The sequence below is a fragment of the Rhinolophus ferrumequinum genome, chromosome 4 (genome assembly GCF_004115265.2).
Source record: "Rhinolophus ferrumequinum isolate MPI-CBG mRhiFer1 chromosome 4, mRhiFer1_v1.p, whole genome shotgun sequence".
NCBI classification, from domain to species: Eukaryota; Metazoa; Chordata; class Mammalia; order Chiroptera; family Rhinolophidae; genus Rhinolophus; species Rhinolophus ferrumequinum.
The window spans coordinates 100,385,605-100,389,222 of NC_046287.1; the positions used below are offsets into that span (position 1 = coordinate 100,385,605).

Sequence of the window (3,618 nt, forward strand, 5' to 3'; positions counted from 1 at the left end):
TTGGTATCTGTCTTTACCCAGGCTGTAACAGGCCCCAAAGATGAGACAGTGATGGAAGAAATTTGGGAATCGAGCAGGCTGCTTGGGGAAACACTGGCGGCCTGCACACTTTTGAAGTTATTCTCCTTCTAAAGAACTTGGAAAAGGTAGGACCTGCTTATTCAAAGAAGGACAAACATCAGGAAAGGGTTTTCCGGTTTTTCCTCTTCTCTGGGCTTGTGGCTCTTTCCTTTTTCTGCGAAGATGCAGCTCAGACCCATGGAGATTAATCCCAAGATGCTGAACAAAGTGCTGGCCCGACTGGAGGTCGCCGGCCGGTGGCGCTTCGTGGACGTGCTGGGGCTGGAGGAGGAGGCTTTGAGCTCAGTGCCTTCTCCTGCCTGCGCGCTGCTGCTTCCCCTCACTGCCCAGCACGAGAACTTCAGGAAAAATGGATTGAAGAACTGAAAGGACAAGAAGTCAGCCCTAAAGTGTATTTCATGAAGCAGACCATTGGGAACTCCTGTGGTACCACTGGACTTGTACACGCAGTAGCCAATAATCAAGACAAACTGGAATTTGAGGATGGGTTAGTCCTGAGACAGTTTCTTTCTGAAACGGAGAAGTTGTCCCCTGAAGACAGAGCAAAATGCTTTGAAAAGAATGAGACCATTCAGGCAGCCCGTGACGCCCGTGGCGCAGGAAGGCCAGTGTCGGGTAGATGACAAAGTGAACTTTCATTTGATTCTGTTTAACAACGTGGATGGCCACCTCTATGAACCTGATGGACGAATGCCTTTCCCGGTGAACCATGGCACCAGCTCAGAGGACTTGCTGCCGCAGGATGCCGCCGAGGTCTGCAGAGAATTCACCCAGCGCGAGCAAGGGCAAGTCCGCTTCTCTGCCATGGCTCTGCGAGGCTGCCTAATGCGCAGTGGGAAGGCACTACGCTTTTTCCCTCTCTGCCCTTCACCATGAAAATAGATCCCTACCAGGGCAGTCTTAAAATGCTTCAGTACTTGTAGAACACAGCTGTTCTCCTTTGGTTTGGCAGATAGGCTCTTAGCCTCCACCACACCCAAGTGCTAGCAGATAGCAGAGCTCAGCTGTCGATTGAGCCAAGTTTGGTGTATGCTTCAGGTAGCGAAGCATTCCCCCTGTTGTATGTCTTGTATTTCAATATCTAATGCTTTAAATGGCTACTTTGGTTTGTGTCTATAAGTTAAGGCCTTGGATGTGGTTTAAATTGTCTGTCCTTAAAACAAATGAAACTTTTCTGCTGATAAGAAAAAAAAAAAGAAAAAAAAAAGGGTTTTCCTTTCCTGCTAATTCCCACGCATCTCAATCTCTACTAATTAAGATTCCTCTGAATCTCAGCTAATGATTGGCACATAGCAGTTTCTCAGTAAAATACCTTTGAACTAATGAAAGTCATGTATGATAGCTGGTGGTTTCCGGTTCCAATTCTTGCCACATTAAGTTGTGTTTCATACAACTGAGAGTAAGATTCGTTTTGCTTTCAAGATTGTTATGTGACGTGACACGAAGTTTGGTTCTGCAGGGTCTGAATAGCCTTATGATGGAGGGCTTCCAGCCGGTCGTTGTGTGTTTCTTCCAGACGCCCTGCTACATGTCTGCCGAAAGAGACCTGTGAACCAACAAAACATTGCTCATTTTACCTGAAGAAAAGAAAAGGCCACCATCTGCAGGGCACAAATGACAGACAATAAAATAGCAAATACCAGTGAGCTGTTGGGATGGGTTTTACTGGGGCACAGGAGGAAACACATTTACACGGAATGAACATGGGCTGATGGACTGGATTCCTCGGGAAACACAAGGGGAGGGAATAGAGGGTGAACAGTGTATAATATTTGCTTTTGAAATAACTCTTATGATTAAGGAAAAGTAGATTAATTACAAGGTCTTGTTTTCTGAAGCTCTGTTAAGCTTTGTAGACACACACACGCAAATCCTACAAGCCTCAAGTAGTCGGAGGCACTAAGTGTGTTACCTGAATAGTGAGGTGGGGGATTTATGTAGGAAGATTGGACACATATGAAACTTCAGCCTCATTGAAAACATTCGTTCTTATTAAAAGGGTCACCATATTGGTGAAGCTCCTTGATAATTCGTGTTACCAGCTTCATGAAGGGAAGCAAATTTAGCACAAGATGCTGTCCTTGAGGTGTTTACGTATAGCTGGAACACGCCACGGTCCATCATTGCTTGGTTCCTATGTTGTTGATGCCACCAGGTTTTCTAGCCATAGAAAGGCCTGTGCCAAGCACCTGGGTACCTGGGGACGTCAGGGGGAGCAGGAGCAAATTAGATCTGACCCAGTGGAATGGTCACTGCTGGGCCACGAGCTATTTATGTTCTCACGTTCCTCCTGCACACCACCTCATAACACGTCTTTGTCCGCCTCCTTTGACACTTCTGACACAAAGCAGAACCAGCAGAAACGAATAGAAGGTTCCAAATGAAACAGGCTGAGGAAAGGTCTGGGAAGCATCGGCTTGGTGGGAAGGTCAGAGCTTTATTTCATCTATAGGTAGGACGGCTGAGAGGGGCTAATAACACTCCCGGGAGCTGAAAACAGGGCAGAGAGAGCGTTGTCCACAGGCAAGGGAACAAGAGAGGCAGGTTTACCTTCCAAGAGGAGTTGGATTGGACCAAGGAGAGGTGCCCCTGGCTTCCGGAAGTCTTTGACAAAAGACGAGCAATGGGTTCTAGCCATCCTGCTGCTCTGCGAGGCAGCCTCACCTGTGGGGGACATCTGCTTGTGTATTTATTTGAAAAGCATTTTATCAAAAATGACAAATGATCATTTTGATACAATGATCCATGAAAGGGAATACGATGTACTCTCCCCCCACTTCCGCCTCCACACACACACTGAATATTCCTCACTGGGAACCTCTCTCTACAGGTCCGGTCACCACTGCACACTGGCCCTCTGAGAGGGCAGAGGAAGACCGCTTTATGGAAAAAAGTAAATAAAATAATTTAACATGAAAAAAAATTAATGCCTGCTATTTCACCATTATAGTTTCATTCCTTTGGATCTTTGAAGTTCCTATTTAAAATTTAAACACCCTTGGATCAGAGGTAGAGCGTTCTTCATAAGCTCAACTATAAGTAAGTAGTACTTCATTGTTCTAGAGTGTGTCCTGGGAACTTTTAGCTCTGAATTATTTTGACATTTTTGACACTTTGTGTTGGACTGTGTGGTCCATGGCCCCAGTCCTGCTGGGCTATACATAGATTTCACTTTGGTGAACTTTCCCTTCTGGCTGGCTTAGGTTCCAGGACATGAACCTGGCTAAAGGTTTGTATGGCCTCAGGTCCAAAAACAAAATTAAAAGGCAAACAACACATTGGGAAAATATTTGCAGTGTGTGACTAAGGTTAATTGCCTTAATATAAAAAGAGTTCTTGCAAATCAATCAAAGATGAGTACTACAACAGAAAATCAGCAACAACAACAACAACCAAAAAGACCCAACAAAAAAATAAAGAGACAATTCACAAGGAAGGAAATATAACATATGTAAAAAGCAAAGAAAAACAGTTTAAACTCACAAATAATTGAAGATATGCAAAATAAAGCAACGATGACATACTATTTCACTTATC

General features: G+C 44.8%; 1 pseudogene; it reads left to right on the forward strand.

The window, feature by feature from the left end:
- The first annotated feature begins 231 nt into the window (after nucleotides 1-231).
- On the forward strand, nucleotides 232-957 carry LOC117021230 (ubiquitin carboxyl-terminal hydrolase isozyme L1-like; annotated as a pseudogene).
- Nucleotides 958-3,618: the final 2,661 nt, after the last annotated feature.